At 40.1% G+C, this 24386-nt stretch overlaps 1 long non-coding RNA gene across 3 annotated transcripts in view; it reads left to right on the forward strand.

Annotated features, from left to right (window-relative positions):
- The window catches only part of LOC112543858 (uncharacterized), a 73751-nt gene that overhangs the window by 677 nt on the left and 48688 nt on the right, over positions 1-24386 (forward strand). The gene's annotated exons all lie outside the window — the stretch shown is intronic.

Below are 24386 nucleotides of genomic sequence, written 5' to 3' on the forward strand. Positions count from 1 at the left end.
ATACTGGTTAAGTGGATGGTTAGATACTACTGGGACAGGGCAATATAAGTAGGTGCATAGGGAAGACATGAAAGAAGTTGGAGAATTACTGTGACCTTTTCGCACTAGGGCACAGGACATTTTAAGTCTGCCAAATTAGCCAAACGGAAACATTGAATGTCCCAAAGTACCTTATAGTAGCCAGAATAGAGGAACTATTAGGAAAGGAGAAACAAAAGTTTTTTGATTAAGGTTCTGGATGAGTACTTATTACATGGGTTCAGTGGCTGGCTCTGTTGTAGATATTCTCTGTGACTGGGAAAATCTCTGCATATTTTAGCATCTCTTTGGTACAATGAGGATAAGCTGTCCCTAACTTGTATAGTAGTTGTACTATAGTTGTATAGTATTCATTAATGTTTAAGAAGTGCTTAGATACTCTAATGACAGGGGCCATAGAAGTGTATAGACAGATAGCAAATGCAGCCTCTATTTAAAGACATTGGGTGAAATTCAGCTTTTAGTTGCAAACTTGAAGTCCAATGTAATTGTAAGGATTTTACTAAAAGTATATTTTGGCCCATTCTCTGGACACTGTGGTGAAGCACTACTTGCCTTTGTCCAGCCATTTAGAGGTCTGTCATTTGTGCCAGCAGCAGGCAAGAAGGTGTGAGATATAGTCCTGGTAGCTGACAAGTAGTATATATGTTGTCATTATGTGTGCTGATGTGCTGTTTACAATGAGACACTTATGTGACACTTTCCATATATTATGCAGTATGTAGCTTTTAGATTGTTACTGTCTGTTCTGTATTTCAAATGCTGGGTTTCAGCACCTTCTTTAGCCTATCTTCTTCTGTTGATTACCTTCTATAAATGGACATCATTTTGCTATTCTCTTGATGCAGTTTGTTTTAGCATTCATTCAAGTTGATGAACACTGGATCATTGAGTAAATGTACCTTATTCTATGATGTGAAATCATGAAGAGACATCAGCTGCCTCTCATTCTGACTCCTAACAATAGTTTTTAAACATTTTATGCCTCTAAATGTATATTATGGAAAGAGAAATACTATTAGAAACAATACACCCAATGAAAAAAAATTGTGTATTTAAAGAAGTAATATTTAAAATGTTATGGCAGAAAAAATAAGCAACTCAGGGGGACTGTTAAATATGAAGTAGAACCTTTTTACTTTGCCAACTCCAATACAGCTCAGTTTTGGATTGACCAAAGAGTGCTGCCCTCTAGTGGATGTGTGAGGTCCTATATGGAATTGCTTTAGTAATGTCTATACAGTTCCTAGGTGTCCATATCTAAAGCTACCGTCTTCAGTAACTCTTCTAGCAGTTCTTTCAGAGTATTGAAGGACAGAATGGGCTTTACCATTCTAGGCAGAGATTAAAGTAAGCAGGTGCGCTCTGGTGTAGAGCTCTGGTAAGAACTGGCTGAGCTGCAGCAAAAGCCTTCAGGGAGCTATTTAAAAAGCTGGCAGGGACCCAGGCTGCAATAGGACAGTACCAGAAGGAAATTTTAAGTTACTTTCCCCACTAACTCTAGGGCAAAGTTCACAGATATTGACCGCACACTACGTGCAGTGACACTGCTTATTTGACACCCTCCAATTAAAAAGAAAACAAGACTGGCACTGAAATTTCCATAGTTTCTTCAGTTTCCACAAGTGGATTTGTGCTCCACAGATAAAAATCAGAGCCAAACAAATCCCAGTACATTTCACTTAACTATTCTCTTTATACATACACACAGAGGGACTGGGATTTTTAGGACTATAAAGTCTCATTAAATTATAAAAGCCGCACATTTAAGTGCTGAACACTTTTGGATGATTGTGTTCAAATCCACACTGAAGACACAATTGATGTTATTTAGGCTGGTGAACATTTACACTTGCTGAGACCACTATTATAATTAATGCATTTAAGCACATGCCTATGCAATAAACTTATTCCCCCAGCTTCCTCTTATTTGTCTATTTCCCTCTTTGTAATCTGTACTACAGAACAGATATGCTGAGAATGATTACTAACTACTGATTCCTTCTGGCCCTCTAAATTTGGAAAGGAAAAAAACTGTCCATGCTTTTGTTTATCCAAAACATGCTCCATCTAGAGAGTAAAAACAATTAAAAAAATTCACATCACACGAGACAGCTGGTGTAAGGATCTTAGATCAGCCAAAATTAGGAGTTCCTCTTCCCCAGATTACAATTTAAAATGGCTAAGATTATTTTTAATCACTTAGGCAAGAAACTTTCATAACATGCATCTGACTTAAATCTCTTTCTTCCCTAGCCCCTCCTCTATGGAAGTTACAGGTTGAACCTCTCTAGTCTGGCACTCTCTGGCCTGGCAACATCTGAAGTCCAGCTTAATTTTAGTTAGCCAGATGTTTATCATGGGTGTGGCCAATTTTCCTGCAGTCCCATCAAGTTTATTTACAGCCACCAGTCCTGGCTCTTGGTGTTATTTAGCTCTCATTTACCCCTACATGTCTTCAAAGAGCCCAGTAAGCAGTGGAAGTGTTGGTAATGAAGTGCTGGACAATACGGACCTCCTGTGGCTTGGCAAATTCTCTGATTCAGCACCAATCAGGTCTGGAGGGCACTGGACTAGTGACATTCAACGTGTGCACAGAACTCCAAAGGTACTCTGCATTATCACTTGAGACACCTGGGTGAGCTGCCTCAGATTCAAAGGGCTTGGGATACAAGGCTATAACATACCAGTGTAGACCTTCAGGCCCTGGTTCTCTCATACACTCCCCTCTCAAGACCACTGGCTCTTTCAGCCTGAGCCCAAAAGTCTATATTGCAATTTTATACCTTGAGCCCAAAAAATCCAACTCAACTAACCCATATTTCATTGCATTATAGATGTACCCCCCAAGTTACTAAGCAAGGATAACACCCTGCTTCCCTGTGGAAAGTGGCCCATTGCACAATATGCATGGATCAACTGATGGGTAGGAAAGCCCCCAAATAAGTCAACTAGAGATGTGGATATAAGATTCAAGGTCAGTTAGGGTAAACTACCTGCTACCCCAAGAAATCCAACCCATATGTTTTCACACTGAAGTGTAAACTATTCTATGTTTAACTTGTAAATCCAATATACCAGGAAAATCCAAAATTCATTCAGAATTTCTTTGGCTTGAATCAGATATCTATCCTATATGTGAAAAACATCTCTAGTTATATTTTAAGTCCAAAATTGTGAAATGTATGTACATTCAAGAAATGTAAGGAAAATTTCTTCCAAATTTAGAAGAAAGAACTTTGTTGGTTTGCAATGTAAATAATTGTTGCTCTCTGGAAGTTTTAGGAATTACCCGGCAAAAGGAATGGTAAAAGACAAACTTTGAAATAACAAAAAAAAAAGAAAAATGCTAAAAAAGGGGCTTGCTACTGATAGCAGGGACTAATAACAAAATGCAATCCTTGAAATGAATCAGATTTTAAAAACCTCTACTAAGAAAGTGAATTGAAGACATTTTGTAACATATAACTGCTTGGTGTGGCAGTCTGTCGCCCTCTAGAGGCAACTAGACCAGTTAGAGATTGATGGACTTTGGCTAGATCTATTTTTTATATTACGCAGTGGCAGCTCATGCATTTAGTTCCAGAGGTCACAGGTTTGATCCCAGGTGACACATTACAATTTGATCTACGCCAATGCCATCTATTGGACACAGATGAAAGCAGCAAAGCAACAGAGAACCGAAATCTAAGTACCCACTTGGCATGTGTCCAATGGGATACGTAGGATGACCCTACCCAACAAGCTCTGAAACATGGCTATATAAAACTGAGCTCCCCATGTGCTCAGAGGAGAGTTAACTGAATAAAACAAAAACAAAAAACCCATTACAGAATCCCAAGTGCACTGAGACCAGTTGTATGGAAAGGACAGTCCTCTATCAGCACTGTGAGGATCACAAGAAATGGTGAGATTCCAAAGATTTCATTTCCTCTTCTTTTCTTGTACATAAACAACAATAGATTATCTTGCTGAGTATATTTGAGATAACTATAATTTTGCTAGAGGTGTCTAGTGAGATTTCAAGAAATCGTAATGAGTTAAAATCTAAAATTGGCCCAAGAGAGATTGAGAGAGGATTATTTTTGCTTTTAATATTCTAACAGGGTCCCTTTTGGACCCAGCCACTCAAAATGTACTAACCACACACTCTTCAGAGTGCCTTAAAAACAAAGGCATCCTTGGAAGGATGAGCAATGTGTTAGTTACTGAGGAATTGAGAACTGATTATCGTAAATAAAACGAAAGAAGGAATAAAAGTAATCTGCATTGTTCCTTGATGTAGCTGCTGAGCCTCTGCTCTAGCCTGTGATAATTGCTTGCGAGACTGTATTGTCTGTGGAATACATGCCTAGAACATTGGTTATGTCAACACTCCAGTGGTGAAATGTCAATTATATATTAGCGTGTGTCTGGATTAACTAATGGATTGTTGATTAGTTAAGAACAAGTCAGTGTCCTGCTTTGAGAAATACTGTTCAAATTAAAAGTTGACCCAAAAGAACACATTAAAAATAGTAAGCTCCAGAAAAAGGGGCTAGCCTATTGGATTCAATTCTAATTGGCTACAGCATTAGCCAGTTAAACCCAGAGATCAATTTATAAGTTTGCTTTTTTCATGCTTACAACTGTTCAAAAAGGTCTCAACCTTAGATTGTGATCTGTAGAGCATGGCATATTTGTGCTATTTTTTTTTTTTTTTGTACAATACTTGGCAAAATCCTTCTTTGGGGTCTTACTTGCTACCTAAAGTAATGGTCTCTTGATAATCACCATATATACAGAGATACACTTGCTGAACAATGAAAAATGTTTTCCTTATACATTCATTCATACGTAGAAATAAGTTTTCTTAACCATGTCTGCAACCTCTTTTGCATTTTCTCAAATAGTATTTTGAAGGAGTTTCCTGGCAGCAATGTTCAGTAAGACAGTCATTTTGATGAATGAATATTGAAGAATATTCATGGAAGGTGAATTTCAGATTCATGCTTGTGTACTGAAGCTGGCTTCTAAAAGTAACACATTAAATTAGAAAACAGAACTCACCTTATAACTGACATGTCTAAATCATGACACCAAAAAACTCATAATAAATTGCTCTGAAAGGAGCTAAAGACCAGGAATTATACACCCAAACTCCTAAGCAAATAATTGCTATATTAAAGAATTGTGTGTTCCTGGTTAAATGGAAAATAAAAAAGCAGCTACATTTTGACAAATTATTCACTAACATTTCAATTTACCAGCTCTTACCTACTAAAATGAACTGCAAATAAGCAGTTAATAGAATTAGACAAGAACCAATATTCCCTATAATCGGAGCACTATATTTGTACTGGTGGTGGATGTCTGTATATGCCTGGGTTTGCAGAACAAAATTTATTCCACGCATGGATGGAAAAACATAGAGGAAGCATTGGCCAAGATTTGTGAAAAAAATTGATCCCAGAAAATAATCTGTTCCTATTGAAACCAAGGTCAGATTTTTACAAAAACATGCACTAAAGGACAATTAAAACAAACACCAACAAGCAGATGAATCTTTGTAAACATCGTAAGCATATAAAAGAAAATACATTTTGTTTGGTGATTAAGCATAAAAGGAAGGTACTTGTAAAAAATGTTGCTGTTACCTCTACTAGAGGATCATATATACTCCAATTTGGGGGTGTTTATCATTTTTGCTACTGCTGCAGAAGTCCTAACAATAATTTGGATGTACAGTTAGCAGTAAGAGAGAGTGCTAGTGGAGGTAGCACTGGACTCAGGAAACCTGGGTTCTATTCCAGACTTTGCAAGTGGTCTGCTGGGTGACTTTGGACATGTCTCTTCACTCTTTTATGCCTCAGTTTTCCTCATCTGTAAAATAGGGATAATGCTACTCCCCTTCTACGTAAGTCATAGATATATTAACTTTTCATTTGTAGATCTAAGAGCTAAGTACTACAATTTCTATAGCATAATATAACATTGCTGTCTATGAAGAGTTTGTTGGAAAGAAGCATTCCAGTGATTTACCATTGTTAAGGAAGATGAAATTATATAAAAGAGCAATAGCTTGGTCTTCCTGCGTCTCACTGCTTTAACCTAATTTAGTAAGGGATAAATTAAATGCTGGATAATTAAATGCTCATTTGGAGTATGTTTTTAATGTCATTGAAATGAATGGTTGTTTTCTGTTTTGCTCTCTTTGCTTCTGCCCTGGAAAACCTAAGCAACATCTGCCCATGGACTTTTCAGAAAACACATTCATAGATTCCAAGGCCAAAAGGGACACTTATGATCATCTAGTCTGCCCTCATGAATAGCCAGCCCATAGACCTTCCTCAAAATAATTCCTAGAGCACAGCTTTTAGAAAAAACATCCAATTTTCCTTTAAAAATTGCCAGTGATTGAGAATTAACCACAAGCAATGTCAACGGATAATTTCTCACTTTTAAAGTAGACCTTTTTCTCCAACTTAGCATGCCTCACTTAATTTATAAATATTATAGCTGTCTGTGAAGGTGAAAAAACACAAATAGTGAGTTCATATATTCCTTGTGAACAGGTTTTCTGTTTTTATTATTACTACATTTCCACCTCTGTGCTGCTCCTCCATGAAGGTTTATTAATGTCTGGCATTGAGTTCTCCTAATGCTAAGATGTCATTATTTTACAAATTATGCTGCAATATGGGCTGCATCCATTAAAGTCAATGGAAAGATTCCTGTTACTTTCAATGGGAGTTGTATTGGGTACTACATTACTAATGTCCTACCAAATGTTTTCATAAATCAGTGGTTCTCAAACTAATTCCCATAGTATACTACTTCCAGCACTTCAGTCTTCCATTTTTTTTCTTGAAATCTGTGATGGCCTAATTTCTAGAACTGGCTGGGAATTTTTTGACAAAATATTATTTCATTGGAAAGGGTTGCTTCATGAAAACAGAAATTGTTTGTAGGAAAGAGCTAGTTTAAATGAATTTTCCTTTTCAAAAACACTTTGAAAGACATCTAGAAATTGTTGACATCTCATACTGACATTTTTAAGAGTTCAAGGTTTTTTCCCCCATTCAAAATGACTTTGTCTTGAGAAATTTATGTAGTCCCCTTACTAAAGGGGCCTCTGACTTTTTCTGGGAGGATCCTTTGTGCTGCAATCTAGCCCTAGAGACTACAACTCCCATGAGCTCTTGGGGGAGAAAGGAGGAAATGGGGGCTTGTCCAGGCATTTTGGGAGAGAGAGAGGCTCTCCATTTTTGGGGAGAGAGGAGCCAGGATGCTATGGAGGAGCCTTTGTCCAGTCCAGGAGCTGTTGTGTTGGGCCTGGATCTAAAAGGCTGTGTCAGGGGCTGCTGATTGTCCCTGGAGGTGAGAGACTCTGGCTGTGCCTGTGTAGTGGAAATGTGGAAGACTATTGTGAGGTCGAGGAAGTTAGGTGGTGTACCACAATCATTCCTTTTATGCCTGCATCTCCTATCAGGCCTGGATGCTCTAGGCAGCCATTTGTGCGTCTTGTTTCTTATTATTCTTTTGTTATTCTTAAAGAGTTAGTGGTTTGCTCAGTGTAGGAATGTACTGTTGACTTTCAACAAGTTCTGGGACAGGTCCCAAGGCCATGCACCTGGTATGGGAGTGCAGGAGGGCTTGGGAAGATCACATAGCTCTCTTTGCTGAATGTTTCCCACAAGATAATGCTAATTATTTGGCCTGGTAAAATATGCAAAGTATCAACAAGCTAATTATTGGATGTGGGAAAATATGCAATGTATCAATGATCTTGTTAGGTTCTCAAAACAACAGGGATGATTACTATAGATCCAACCATATACAAGTGCTGGAGATATTCCTAGCATTGGAACCTCGGCGTAGACTGAAGCCACAGAAGGTGCTATGCACTGGCCACTGGGATCTGTCTACTGTCCTTCTTTAGGGGGTTCCCGACAGCAGAAGGGACGTATGCATTGCATTTTATTTTGTAGCTTTCTTAGGCTTAATAAGCATTGTACTTTCTTAGTAAGCATTGCATTTTTCTTTAAGATAGGCTTAGACTTAATAAGCATTGTATCCTATCCTAAAATTTTCTTCTAAGATTTGTTTAGGCTTAATAAGTATTGTATTTTATTCTAAGATTTGCTTAACAAGCATTGTACATTATTCTAATATTAAGCATCATATTTTACTTAATATTTGCTTAGTAAAGTTTTAAGCCTTCACTCAATTTGTGTGCTTATTGCCTCCAAATCCCTTAAGGAAAGAACCATTGCCTCTTCGTAATACAGCCTGTGGCTGAGGAAAGATACATGAACCTACACACAGGAGGAAACTGCGAGTAACTGGGTTCTTTGGGAAAGTTCTGCCTGGGACAGACCTCAGAGATATTGACTAACTCTGGGTTCAAAGAGAGGCAGAGGGATCAGCCCAGTGAACCAGAGCTGCTGGCATTTGGTGAAGCCTGCTCCAGTGGGAAAGAGCTTTTGCAGCTGACTGTTCAGCTTGGACTAACACATACAGGACCTGCACAGTGCAATCTCCACTCCAGGTGCAGACCTTCAAGCATGCCCACGCAAGCGTCTGGGTTTCTGAATCCAGAGAAGTGCACACTCTGGTGTGGGATAAATGGTGGCAGTGCAAATGCCAGATAGACAAGTTCCCTTTCTTTATGTGTACTACTTAAGTGATTTTGTTCACTTTTAATCTGTTAAACCCCATTTCTTTAAGCTGTTCAGTAAAGGTCTTCTAATTCTAATACAATCAATTAGATATATCTTATTTATAATTGTTGTCTTGGAGCTAGTTCCAGGTTATTACTGGAATAATTTTATTCCTGGAGGCTCTCAAGGGACACCATAAGGGTGTACAAGGCCAGCCATGTGGAGGCACCGCCATTGTATAGTCTTCAGGAGAAAGAGGGTGGATAGGGAATCCCCAACTAAACATCATCACCACTGGGGTACTCAGTATCTCCTTTTATGTTATCAGGCCCCCAGGCACACTTGTGAGTGTGACCTGCTCCCGAGTAACTCAGTGAGGGGGAAAAAAAGGGAGGGGGGAGAGGTACATTTATAATGAGGATAAAAGAGTAAAAGGTTTAAATAGAGAAGGGTTAGGATTAGTCCTGATCCTCTGGACTATGGATTTGGAACTAAAGGAAGATTTTGAATTATGCATTTAAGAGCTTTCAGAAATTCAGAGACTTTACCAGCTGCAAATCTGATGTAAGGACTTAATTGTTAATAAATTACACACAAAAATGGTAAACACACTTTGTTTTACTATTAAACATTTAAGTTTTAGTTACTTAAAGTATTAGCATCATCATGATTATTGGATAAAATCTGGGTTATGTATTGAGCTGCCTAAGTGGCTGATCTTTTGGGATTAGACCTATTCTATATTTGATTAGATTGGTTTTTAGTAGCCACCTTTCATAAAATCCAGTGTCTGGGTGGTGAGTCAAGCGCTAGAAAGCCTAAGGAGAATGCATTTTTTACTTCTGGATAACCACTATGAAGATTCAGAAGTTCAATTTTGTTACTAGCTTATGTAGCGGGTTCAACTCATTTTCAGCACAGCTTCTTCCCTCAGGGTGGCTTTGGGGAAGCCGATGTGTCCTCTTCCGGGGGGAGTCATTGTTCTTCCTTCAGTCCAGGGTCCTCCCTACTCCCTAGGGCCCCCAGTTCTTCTTCCTGGGAACACTTAGCTCCCTCCAGGAACACACAGTTCCTCAGCACCCTCCAGGTCTCAGTAGCCCACTGCCAGTCCCTCTCTAGCCCTGTCTCTTGGTGGACTGCAGTCTCTCCTGGTCATTCCTCACTGGCCAAAGGCCAGTGCCTGCCCAGTTGCTTCCTACAACCCTGCCTTGTGGTCTTATGGTCTGGGGCTTCCCTGACTCAAACTCCCCAAGCCTAACGCAGCTGCCTCCTTGAAGCCCTGCCTTTTAGGGCTGCCTCCCTGCGAGCTCCAGCCTCCATGATTGGCTCCTTGCAGTCCTGGGCCTCAGACCGGGTAGCCTGGGTTTGCTAGGCTGAAGCCTATTGCAGACAGATCTCTCTCCTCATCCCAGCAGTTGCTCTTATAGTCTCCAGATGGGCTCTCTTTATTTGCCTCAGCTGGGCTTCCCCTTGACTCCAGGTCTCAGCCCCTTAAAGGGCCAGTGTAGGGCAACACCCTGTCATACTTAGTACAATCTAATGACTATGTAACCACCAATTTAGGGTGAATCTGCCATATTTCTCAGCAGGCTTTCCTGAATTTTGCATTTTCAACTGTAACACACCTGGGAATGGTGACAATACTGTTTCCAATCACTCCACACATAGTGTTAGACATATAAATATAGGTTTTCTATACCAATCCTGAGTGGGTGCATGTCCGGTTGTTGGGTGGGTGGATGCCAAGTTTAAGTTAGTCATTGCAACTTTGTAAGTTGTTCCAACATCAAAGGTTGTTATCTTGAGACATGTTCCCTGGGTATAGAAAAGTGTCTTCTTCAAAAAGACAACAGGCAAACTAGAAAGATAGGCAGGCCTGTAATTTATCAGTACAGTATTCCATGGGCTGGTGTAGGATGAAGAGAAAACTAGCTACATAGTTGTCTCCAGGAAGATGCCTTGTCTTATGCATGAAAAAAAACAAACCCTCCAGCATTCTATTTGTCTTATGTTGTCTTTTATATAATATCAACATGCACTGCAAAACAAACAAATGCAGAATTCATTTGAACACAAAGGGTTAATAATGCTGAGGGAATGGTTTTGGGGAAGAAAAAAAAACAGAATTGCCTTGAAATCTCTATGCATTTTGGAATGTCTCCGACTTCAGCAATTTACTCCCAACAATATAATTGTAGCTAAAATGTCAGTGCATTGCTACATCTGTGTCCTAAAGTACATCTTCCACTGCTTTTTCATTTGCCTCTATAATAAACATGCCTGCCATGCAATCAGATTTATTTTAACCATTTGTGGTGTTGCCACCATTTCAGGGAATTGTACCTATATCCCCTCTCTGTGCTCCTCATCAGGAATCTCAGTCAGGTCTCCAGCCATCACTCATCTTTAGGGAGGGACTCTTGTCCCAGTGTCTTCTCACTGGATTTTTTAAAGATGCACTGCCTCCCCTACACCATGATCTCCAAAAAAACAAATCAATTTGCGTAATGGCCAGCCAGCAGTTGTGTTTTGCTTTCTTTCTGAGAACTATAACTAGTGGATTGCCAACTTTCTAACCAAGAATGTTCATTTTTAAGGTAAAAGCATTTCCGAGAAGACATCACAAAAAACAATAAGCAAATGGAAAACACACTTGAAACATACTGGGAGTCAGTACATCAGTCTTATGGGGTTCTCATAGGTCAAAGTTCTTCCAACCCTTCCATAAGGGAAGAAGTTCCTCTCAGTTTGCTGGATGAGAAAAAAGGCTTTGTGCCAGTTGAAGCTCATCCTTTTATGCCAAAAAGCTATTTCTTTGGAAAACCCCAGCTTCAACCAGCAAATGCAGTGGTACCTATCTAGAATTGTTTAGTTGTGACTCACCTTAATCACCCCATTCTTAGTTCCTGAAAGAATTGTGGTAACCCAGTAGAACACAATCATACATACACCCATCATATATTTAATACAACTGCTCAAAAGATACTGGATGGGATTACAATAAAGGTCTCACTGATATTAGGGATGTGAACGACTAGCCAACTATTTGACTATTCTATAAGCAGATGCTTATTGGATAGTTGACCCTAACCCCCGCACCACATACACACCTTACTGCGTGTATCAGAAAGAGGCAGCAAGGGGGCAAGGTAAAGAGGATAGGGAGCTTCAAAGTGGCAGTGCTGTGACCCCAGCTAGCCCAAGTTGTACACAGCATTTCAAAACAGCAGTACCACGTGGAGCCCAGAGTCAAAGGGGAAGTCCACAGCTGACCACATGCTCCATGCGGTATTGCCACTTTGAAACACCACAGGGAGCATGGGGCCAGCAAGGGACTACTTGAGTCACCTGCTGACCCCATGATCCCTGAAGCACTTTTGCCTTTGAATTGTAGCAATAGCCCTGGGGCTGTTGCTACACTTCAAAGGCAGAAGCGCCCTTATCGACTAATCAAATAGTCAATGCAAATTGCATTGACTATTCAATTAGCAAAATAATTGAAATTTTACATCCCTAACTGGTATTTGAGGAGAAGGGCAATAAGCACTGACTCCATTGCCGCTCCAGGGCAGTAATACCCATGAAAAAAGAGTGGATGCTTAGCATTCATTGACATCCAAGCTCCATCCCTCCCCTCAGTCCCTTTCACCTGCTGCTGGTCTACTGATCATTTTCTCCCATTCCCAGTTCCATGATGTGCAGGAAGCACTGGAACAGAGAGAATGGAGTGGGGATGTGGTGGCCTTGGACAGAGAGCAGAACTGGATGGGAAGAAGGAAGGTGGGGGTGGGATCTTGGGGAAGAGTGGAGTAAGTGCTGGATCAGGAGCGTAGCAGGGGCAAGAAGAGGCAAAGCCTGTGGTAGAGAGTGGAGGTGGAGTCCCCCTCCCCCAGTTAGACAGGGGCAGTTGTCAACCAGGAAGAAGAGTGAGCACGAGTAGTTTGGGGGAAAGGGATATGGGGACAACAGCACACTTGGCTGATGCTTGTTGGGTTTTGTACTTGAGGAAAATGAAACCTTTAAGCCTTCAATGCAGATTCCTTTTTGAGTGTCAGGTGATGGGGGGCGAGGGGAGGAGGAGGTAGGAACATCAAAAGCAGGACACAGCCATGCACAGTTCTGCCCAGCAGAGCCACTGCCAATCAAATACTTAGGTGTTTAGGAAAATTTTAATCAGCTGTGTGATAGTATGAGACATAATACCTGACTGCTCCCCTATCCATTCAGACTGATAGCCTACATGGAGTTTGGGTCCAATCTACGAATCTGCCAGGTCATACAGACATCAGCTACCTGGAAGAGTCTCTTTCTGACCATACCCTATGCTCTCCTGGGTGCTAGCTTTGGTCTAGTAGGTGCTTTGGGGGAGGGGGAATTGTCCACCCCTTCGTTCTGAGGTTGTATATTGTCTGGGCACTCCTGGGCAAATAGTGGTATCATTCCTAGAGGTCCTGCCCTTCAGAGACTTCTGCTGGAGCTCCTTTGGTTTGATTTGGCCCTAGGAAAAAAAACAGGATTGCTCCTCTTCTTCAATTGCTCTGAGTGTGTTCTGTAGACACTAGTGACTCTTCTCCAAGTAGCACTGGACACAGAGCCCTGTGAAGAGGGCATTGAAACTCAAGAACTCTGTAGTGGCCTAAAGAGAAGCATAGGTGGACAGGGCAGCTAGAATGAGCATGTGAATTCACCACTCCTTAGCATCACAAAGGGGTCAATGGTTGACATTTCAACAAGGTGACATCTGCTCAAGATGAGCCCATAGCAGTGAAAGGCACACACGTACACAGAGATGCTTATCTAGTTGGGAAGCAATGAAGTGTGGAATAGCACTGGAGGACTGCCAGAAGCAGAATAGTTAGCAATACATCCACCTGCACCTTCAAGTGAACAAGCTCACTGCAAAGTGCATCCAAGTGGATTCATTAATGCCATTTAAGTTGCCAAATAATTAACATTTTTAAAATTTGAGTGAAAACGCAAGGCACTTTAATGCAAACAAACTACAAATGAATCCAGTTTGACATCCTCGGAGAGGCAAGCCCCTAGTAGAGTCCTTTGAACCAGGGTACAAGCTATTAGGAGAAATCAGTGCTTGAGGATTGACAGATGATTCACCACTTTGATAGATGCACAGTAGCAGGTAGTTCACCAAGTTGCATGGATTTCATAAAGTTAAATACTTGGAAAAATTAATAAATCAAAGTAGATTTTGTGCTGAATTATTAAATCCCTCTATCCCCATCCCAACATCCCTGCTTACTAGCTTGCGTGTTTCAGGAATTGTGCCGGATTTCCCAGAGACAAGGTATGTGAGAGAACTTTTATTAGACCAACTTCTATTGGTGACAGACAAGCTTTTGATCATAGAAAGCTCTTCAGATCTGGAAAACTAAGCTCATATTTACCCCAACAAGTTTACAGTGACACAATTGTACCAATACAGCTGTGCTGCTGCAAGATTGCTCATGTAGCGGCAGCATGCTGATGGGAAAGAGCGCTCCCAGCTACATCATAAAATCAGCTCAACAAGCAGTTATGTCAGTGGGAGAGCATTTTCTCCTCACATAGCACAGTGCACATGAGACCTGACATAAGTGCTAGTGTAGACATAGCCTAATTCAAAGTATCTCTATTAAATATTAAATGTTAACATTTAATCTTTAATAATTTGCATATCTATGTAACACATTTCATGGGACTGTTAACCCTCCTCCCACTCATAGGAAGGAAACAGTGCGGGTAGAGCAGATGTGTATGTGTATGTTAACCTTTTGCAGATGCTGTAATAAACCATAAATCCAGAAACCCTTCATTCTACAATTTTATAGTGCCTAGCAAAGTTAGAAATATAAGCTCCTCTTTTGCAATAGTTGCGCAGATTTCCTGTGCAGAAGAGGACTGATAGAGAATCATTGCTTTGTGACAAGTGTTTACTCACAGATAAGGTGTTTTTTTGCCTTGATTTATCATCTTCCTGGGTGAGTTCATTTGAGAGCTTAGAAATGATCTGGTTTTATGCACAGTTATTGGGGCATTTAGTACACTGGATAAGGTACATCACATGTTGTGATAGGGAAGTTTAGAATCCATGGGTCTTGAAACTGTGCTGAAGAAGGGGTTGTTGATCTATGTAGCAATGGAAATATGTCTGTAGGTTTCACATCTGTTGTTCTAGCAGGATCAGTGGTGCTTTGAATTGGTGTGTCCTGGTCTGGAAGGAGCATGCTTCTGATGAGTTTGGAGATGTTGAAAAGTGTTTGAAGTAGTTCAGAATATTCCACTAATTAATGTAAATTAGAGTTCTGTACTTAATCTGCTGGGTAGCCTTCTTTTGTGAGTGAAAAGAATCTAGATCCAGTATACTCAGTACATATGGGAGTTACTTTGCTGAAGTCACTGGAGCTACACAAACATAAAAGCAGCCATAAGTAAGGGGAGAATCAAGCCCCTCGTTTGTGTGAATTCAGCTCCTACTATATGGGCCACTTTCTACATTAACATAAGGGGTGGTAGAAGTTAAGCATCCAGCTGCAAGTTTTTCACCGAGTGGATATAAATGGCTGTTCAAAAGGTAATGAGTGTAACTTTTGCTATGATTTTGCTTTTGACAGTTCTCATTCTCCAGGGCCATTTAGTCCTATGCAAAGGGAGTGTAAAATGCTAATAAATCAACATTCTGTCACTGATTTAAACCCACTTAGCACAAGTGTGAGTGATTGTACCCTGGTTAAAGCATGTATAAGGGGACTAAGGCCCAGAAATTCTGACCAATGAGTTAACGAGTGGTGAGGGAGCAGAAAAGTTAGGAAGGGGGACTAGAGTGTGTGGGACACCTCTCAAACTTCATTGGACCAGGAATCTCTTGTCATCAAAAATTACTGATCCCCAGAAGTAGGGACTGAAGTCTAAGCGAGTTTGAGCTCTGCCAGGGTGCTATAGTGAAAGACCCAGCACTTCAGCTCCAGGTAGGAGGCCTATACCAATAGTCCCGCTGCCCAGGGCTATAGCCTGAGTCTGAGGGCTTTGGACCTGGGCTCTAGAATGTCTAAGCCAGCTTTGATGAGAGTTTTGGAACTGCTGAGATAGAGGGTCTATCTCTATCTAGCTGTGATGCATCATTTTAATAAGACAAGTGAGTTGCATTAGATATGCACACTGATTCAATTCCAGATAGGAGTTACATTTTACAACTTTCACATTTTCTGTTAATCAGTTTTCACCTGCCATACAATCCAACACAATCACTGACAGTACTGCCATACATTCCAGACACTTTATAGATGACATGCTTATGACAGTAATAGTCAATCCCAACATTTGCTCAGTTTCAGTGATACATGTATAAATGATGGCAGCACAATGGGGACAGTCATTTACCAGCAGTAAAAGGGTTAAAGAAAACAGTATTTAAATATTGCCCTCGGGGTTCTTCACTGCTGCTTTAGTCTTTCATTGAAACAGGAGAGCCTTGGTGGAAGAGTATTGTCCCGTAGCCACCTAGCATGTTAGCAGCATACAACTTCACAGCATAAAGAAAATTCTGAGATGTCACAATGTAAGGATGCCAGCTTTTTCCTGACATGAATTTATAAACACTTTTTAAAATCCAATGTTTTTCAGTCATCTACAGATATTCATATGATCCAAGATACAACATATATTGTTCATCTTTATTTCATATGTTAATTCCGTCTCATTTCAAGAATAGTCAATGATTATAGTTTTAGCATGAATGTTACAGAAGATGTGCACTGCACTGTACAGCAAGTGAGCTTCAGGCAATGAAAAAAAATGGTCAGCAACTATGCAGATTTGCAAGAACACGCCTATATAACTTTGATATATGAACCTGGAACAAAAGCAACCTCCATTTGAAAGTGTCGCTTTGCCTGGCTTTATCTTAAAAATGCCAATTGGTTTCAAATGCGAGTCTTCTTTCTTGTTACAGGGAGCAACAAGCTGTTTCTTACAACAGCGACTGTGTAACGTTTCTTGAAAGAAGAGAGCTGATTGGCAATGCAAGGGAGAAAGTTTTGTTTTGAGCAGTAGAGATAGATGAATCTGGACAAGAGGAGGAAGGGAAGGAAGAATAAAAGCAGAAGAGAGTGGAGGGGTTTGAAATGAAGGCAATGTGATTAGAATTTTGATGAAGAGGCATTGACAAGATGAAAGATCTCTCTCTCTCACTCCCTCTCCCTCTCATTTTCAGTGGGTAAAATCTGTCCTATTGACACACACTTGCTTTCTTTTTACAAACACAACGCTGGAACAAACAGGATTCATGATCAATAGTGGAGGCACTGCCCCAGTGACAGATTCCTGCCTGGGAGAAAGGGAGAAGCAGAGACAGCTGCTGAACTTCACTCTTGGAGAAATCTTGAGAGCTTCAAAATTTTCTGGATTTTAAAACTTGACCTTGTGGATGCCTTTCTGCTGTTCTTATTATAAGTATGCACAAACACCTAGTACTCTGAACAAAACTGTGCAGACTATACATAGCTCAAAACAAAGCATTTCTCAAAATTTTAAGCTTTTTCTTCCCATAGTATGTATTAAAAAAAACTGAAAAAATAACTGAAATTCATTGACCAGTGTAATCAAAGAATATATGGTTATTGGGAAAGAGCAATGAAAGACTAACACAGATGTCCCATTCAGAGATAAATGGACATTAGTCAAAAACTAATTTTCTGTGAAATATTTTCTTTAGAATATAGATCAGCATATATCATTGATCAGCATATATCTCAAGTATGCATGTAACAGATTTAAATGGACGAATTATATCCATAATTACCTTACTAAATCAGGAACGCAAAATCTGACATGAGTTTAGGCTTTGGTTTTTTTAATATCCATCCGGTATCTGATGTCCCTTCATAATAACCCTACTCTGTCAGAAACTTGTTTTGTTACTCAATATCTTAGATGAAAACCTGACTTCAATGGAATCAATAGACAAACTCCTCCTACAGAAGTGAGTGGGAGATTTGCCTAGAGTAATGAGAGACCAGACTTTCAGTATACCGACATCTCCACCTTACACAGGGAGTTAGATTGTTAGGAAGTTAACATTGGTGCAATATTTTGTAAGTGTCAGGTATGATGTGGATACTAGATTTGATTATAAGGTTATTCTTATTTCTTAGTAAAGAGTAAGCAGGTGAAGTAGATTGAGATTTTAAAAAGATTATAAAAGCATTCACCAAATAACTAAAACCAATTTTAATTCACACCATCGGTTCTTTTGGTACGATTCTGTGGGGATATTTACTGAAGAATAAACATATTCAGATGTGATTTTGCTTAAGTCCCACTTAAAGCATAAGTGTATCCACACAAAGCCTTGCACAGACAAGAAAAAAGTGAGAATTTGGTTATTTTAGTTCAAAAGTGTATGTATTTGAGGGAGAGGTGATGACTAGTCCTCATTCCCTTAGGCTGCTTCGAAAATGCCAGCCTTTGTCACAAACAATGTTCCATGTTAATCAATTAACTGACCGAATAGCTTGAAAAAAATCTAGTTCAAATTAATGAAACTATTCCTATTAAGTTCTGCCCTGCAAATTATTGCACATTTCTGAATATCTAATACACAAGTACATTGGGCCAAATTCAGGCCTGGAAGAAGCAGCCATAACATCACTGAATAGTGATAGAAATGTAGCCGTGTTAGTCTGCGGTAGCTGAAGCAAAATGCAGGACAATGTAGCACTTTAAAGACTAACAAGATGGTTTATTAGATGATGAGCTTTCGTGGGCCAGATGAAGTAGTGGAAGAAAATAGTCACAACCATATATACCAAAGGATACAATTAAAAAAAATGAACACATATGAAAAGGACAAATCACATTTCAGAACAGGAGGGGGATGCGGGGGGGGAGAAACATCACTGGATTTCATATTGCTGCACCTGCTCATACTAAGTCTGAATTGGACCCACTTCTCTGGTCACACAAAGTTGCTAGCACTTTCGGTGAGTTTGATTACTTTTTGCAATTATATTTATGGAAACTCTCTCAAAGCAGTTCACAAGTTTTATATCACCTTAGAAATGATTGGTGACAATGGTCAGTTTAGAAGCAATGTTCTTTGCTGCCACTGGGGGGGATCTGAATTCAGGTCTTGAAGATGATTCCAGAGGCTTATGGTGGATTTATACTCTGCTGAAGCAGCACACACATTACAACACAGCATGTCTCATATTATGTTCAAGAGACCTCATCTGGCTGATACACTACTGTGGTGCAGGCAGCCTGGAGAGAGACAGGAAGAAAAACTGAGCAGATTTAGCAGGTTTTTTCTCCCCCAACAACAACAAAAAGTTCTCTCACTTTTTAATAATCCACATTTTTCTCTGTATGAGTTGGATTAGAAAGGTGACAAAATAAAGGACAATGCCATTTATTCCAAATTGTTCTGACTGACATATGTGTGACCTCAGTTTCATGCAGCTTTTAAGAACAGCTTCATTATATATGAAGTGCCTAGAAGAAAAGAAAAAAAAAAACTTAATTTTAAATCAGGGATGGAAAAAAGTGTTCCAGACCTTGTGCTGTACTTCAAAACATTAAAGATTGGATCAGATAATCCAGATGCTAAGAATAAAAATTAAATATTTATTTTAAAATGGTTTTAAAAATCAACATGGTCTGGTCCTATTATATCAGAGGGAAGAATCCATTTGACAATTGAGGGAGTCTTTCCTTTGTTCAAGTCTCCTTCAACACTGCAGCCTGCCATTTTCTTTAAGTAATATTTAAAGTGGTTGGGATTTATTAACCATTATTTCATGCAAGCAAAAGTTTTCAAAGTACTGCTATTGTCAAGTTCTCTCTTATTTAAAAGATTAACTAATATGGTTCAGTGAAATTAATACAGTAAAAATACGAAAATGAATACGTGCAAATGAACAAAACACTGTAGTTAGAGGAAGGATAGTTTCCAAAATTCTGACTATTTGCTTTTCATAGAATATTAGAACTGGAAAGGACCTCAAGAGATCTGAAGTCCAGTCCCCTGCCCTCACAGAAGGACCAAGCTCAGGCTAGATCATCCCCAATAGATGTCTATCTAACCTGCTCTTAAATATTTCCAGCAATGGTGATTCCACAACCTACCTAGGCAATTTATTCCAGTGTTTAACCACCCTGACAGTTAGGAAGTTTTCCTAATGGCCAACCTAAACCTCCCTTGCTGCAATTTAAGCCTCTTGCTTCTTGTCCTATCCTCAGAGGGGAAGGAGAACAACTTCTCTCCCTCTTCCTTGTGACACCCTTTTAGATACTTGAAAACTGATATCATGTCCCCTCTTGATCTTCTCTTTACTTCAGTCTTCCCTCATAGGTCCTGTTTTCTAGACCTTTAATCATTTTTGTTGCTCTTCTCTGGACCTTCACATTTCAAGTTAGACGTGGAAAAACTGGAGGTGCCCAGAATCGGACACAATGCTCCAACTGAGGAAAACTTTTGCTTGCATGAAATAATAGTTGTTAACCCCAACCACTGTAAATATTTTATTTAATTGACAGGACTATCCGTGATGGAACATGGGGGGAGCCAGATTTTGCAAATAAGGGAAGCAATGGATCATTGGTAAGGGGGGTTAGAGAGCAAGCCTGCCCTGCACAGACCTGGCAGAAATGGCTTCTATACTGTAGGGCTGAGCCTGGCTTCCGACAGTGGGCATTACAGCTCAACACAGGAGGTAGCAGCACCTCTCAGATTTGACTCAGCAATGTGTTCGAACATGACAAAAGGGGTCACAGTGGCATCAGAACCTGAGTTCCAGGTTAACTCCTAGAGCAGAGAGCTTGGTTCATTCCCTCAGGACAGGGATTGCCACCGTTGAGTGAATGTGGGGCAAGCTCACTCCAGTCCTATGTAAAGATACCACACATACAGCTATAGGCTGGTGGGAGGAGTAGTCACCTCCCTCCTCCCCTATTCGCTTGACCACTGCAAAGAAATTCTACAGGATACAATTAGTCTCTGCCAGATTTGAAGCCACTGTACCCTTCCTGCCCTGTCGAATCACTCCATGTGTGGACGTCATTAACACATTGGCATAGGAAAAAAACACTCATTTGCTTTTCTCAGAATCAGAGTTGAAAGGAGCCGTGTCTGCCCCTTCTGTGCCTTCTGAAATATTACCTCTTTATGAGTTTGTAGAACTGAAGCCCGTCAGCTTCCCTGAATCAACTTCCGTAGATTATCAAAGATTGCTAAATTTTAGCAAATATGCATCAGGGTCTACAGATACTTGTGTGTGACTACCTCAAACATCTCCCATTTGTCTTGCTATATTACATTAATATCTTCACCATTAATAAAATGTACCATTTAACAAAGATATGAAGGCATAATCGGCTCTTAATTAACTCGTGTTGATTGATATTCTATAACGTATTCATTCTTGATCAAACAAGTCCAATGATTGATGAGGCTGTAGTTACTTGGGTCCTCATATTTACCCTTAAAGTTTTGGTACAAGATGAGTTTTCTTCCAGTATGAAACTTCTGCACTGTTCCAAGAGTCATTTAAAAAACAACTACCCACCAAACAAAAAACAGAGAATGGTTCAGTGACCACTCAGCCAACCCTTTTAAAGACGCTCAGCTACAAGTTAACTAGAGCTACAGATTTTAAAATTGTATTACTTCAGGCACTTCAATTCATTATCCTTCTACATAACTATCAAAATACTAAAGAAAACAATTTTCATCATCTGATGACTACGTCATCTGACTTTTTGCCCAATATACTTAGGGAAGAGTTCTGCCTCTATGTATTATTGACAGTTCAGCCATTCCCATCCAGTAATGGACAAATACTACGGATATGCCCATGAATGCATTATTTCGGTACCTCTTTTCACATCCCAAACTTATCTCAAGGTTATTTTTCATTCTATTATTTTCACTAAGATGACAAACATCTTTGAAGGAGGGATCATATTGTCTTGGCTGTAAGATGAGGCACTTAGCATCCTATCTGTGTGAAATCACTGCTACTAAGTTATAGACCTGCTGACTAGGGAGCAAAGGAAGCAGTTGTCCCAGGGCCCAACAAGTCAGAGGGGTCCAGGGCTCCTGGCTGCCACAATAGGATCTTTAAATCACTGCTGGAGCACTGCACTGCAGGCTCCATGTAGTTTTCAGGGCTGGAGGAATGTGCTATGCTCCCAGCTATGCAGAGGGATGGCTGCTTCTGACCCCGCCCCTTCTGCCTGAGGCCCCACCATATCCAGGAGCATGAAGCCGACCCCACCAAACATCTTGCCCAGAGGCCTGCACAGGCTGTTGGCTCTTCTGCTAAAGTTACAACTCCCTCCCTCCCCTCTGAAAAAAAATCCTCCCTTCTGGAAGTGCTCCAACACCTGTTGAAGCCGCTGGACATTTTAGCATTAAACTACGAAGACCTAAGGCCACTTTTCTTCCAAATCCACAAAGGCGGGTCATGTGTTTTTAGCATCAACCCTCCAGCTAGCTCATCTTGATTTTTCCTGAACGTCCTTGGGTAGGAAAGCCCTAAATTGCTCTCATCTAGGCAATGGTGATGTGGTGACAGACCCCAGGTCAGCAAGAGGCAATCAGCTCCTCTTTGATCCCCCAATGCCAGAAACAGCTAGAGATCTGGCCTACTAATTGTTAAACGGTGCAACAATGCACCGACAAGTATAGGTCACATCATTTGGGTTTTTTTTAGGTTTGGCACTGAGACTTCTTATTCAAGACATTTCTGAAAGTGTACTCCAATTTTTTGAAGCCAGTCAGCTACATTCTGGGGACATTAGGATATTTACCTCCCACAGTTGTGTCAGCTGGAAGAACTCTTCTGTTAACAGCATTATGAATAGAATCCAGAGTCTGAATGAAGTGTATTTTTGTTTTTAAAACCAAAACTATTGAATTAGATAGTCTGCTTGGGTGGCATCTTCACACAGAACTATTACATGCCTGGCAACATCACATGATATTTCAACACTTTCAACATCACATGATATTTACTTAAACTGAGCAAATAATTTTTCAGTTCAATGACTGAACTGAAAACTTGGTTTGCTTCAAACTGAAACTGAATTTTGTTTTGCTTGATATCCTCCTTTTGTCACTTCACCCACCCTTTGAAAGTTTCTTTTGTGATTCTTGATAGTGTCTCAAAATCAAGTAAAAAAGGGCAGAGAGTTCTATGGAGCCCTCATTGGAAAATGAAGGCATTTGCTTCATGATTTTCAGTAAGTAAATGAGTAGGAAAGTTAGTACATTTACCCCCTCTCTCAAGAGAAGCTATGCTTTAGTCTAATTTTGCATTTCCCTCTCTGCCTTTTGAGGGCTATACATGGTGGTTAATCCCAATTGCAGCATTAAAAAATATTTGCAGAGGCTCTCCAGTGGGAACAAAGTGGTATGTTCATTCACTTGAGCTCCTCTCTCAAACTACCTACCTAGCTGCTTGACACGCATTTATTTTGGCTTTCAACATCAGACTGAATGGGCAATTTTCCTGCAGAGCACTATTTACAAAGATCATTACTACTAGGTGGAGCTTTTGTATTAACTGTCTGACAGACATAGTAAGGATTTGGGACTCAAATTTTATTTCTGGCCCTTAGAAAAATCACCTAGGTGCAAGAGGCACATAACTTTGTACATGATAAGGGTCAGTGTCCACTGACTTCTAGGGTTACTGTTAATTATTGCACATATCTCTTCAGTGTAACAGTTTTAAGTTTATTAATTTTCACTTTCTGCCACTTCATTTCTCCATCTCCCTCCCTGTCATAAGTGTTGGAACTGGGCGGTGAGGAGGGAATGGGGGGGTGGAGTTCTACTGCACCCACCTGCTTACTAGTTCCTATTATGCTCAAGCTTTACAGTTTGGTCCAGTAGCTCTCAGCATCCCCACTACAAATTGTTCGACCACTCCTGATCTGTGCACCTTTGTTGCAGATGTTCTCAGAGGTCATTAAGAGAGGGAGGGAGTCTCTTTTTTAGCAATGAATCATCCTCATCCGTCACTGCCAGAAAAAAGAAAATCTTATTTAAAAAAAAAAGTTTCCTGCCTGACCGAATGGACAGCCAGTTACAGCATGAACAAATCCTTAACTGTACTCTGTCAATAGACTTCTAATTTCATGAATGCAGCCAAGAGACACCAAAGCTAAGATAACAACTCACTTGCTTTGTCAGGAGAAGGTGTCAAGAGCTCAAATCAATCACCTTTTCTCTCTGATATCCACTTCCCTTTTCTCTTGCAGTTATAAATATTTGGTCAACGATTGATTTTATTTAAGCTTGGGTAATTAAAGTCATCCAGCCAAAGTAATAAGTTCAGACTGCGGTGAGATGGGCCTGCTCCATTTAACAGAAGGTGGATACAAAAATAGTTGGTCATGAAAGATTCCAGTCCTCAGGAGCAGAGGGTGGGGAGAAGAGAGAGGAATTCCTGCCCTACATTAGAAATGAGTAAAAGCACTTCCCCTTCTTTCCCACAGCATTCACATTACACTCAATGCAATTTAAAAGCAAAGAAAGAAAAGTGCAATGATGCGCCATTCTCAGGGAAAAATATTCCATTTTTTTTTGTGGGGGGGATTGGTTAGCAGTAGATGATACATGGCTCAAGTGAATGTCATCATCTAGAAGTTCCTTTGAGAGTCACTTAGATACTATAATTATGTAGAACTGAATAAACAAATGGT

Source organism: Pelodiscus sinensis, chromosome 1, assembly GCF_049634645.1.
Source record: "Pelodiscus sinensis isolate JC-2024 chromosome 1, ASM4963464v1, whole genome shotgun sequence".
Lineage (NCBI taxonomy): Eukaryota > Metazoa > Chordata > Testudines > Trionychidae > Pelodiscus > Pelodiscus sinensis.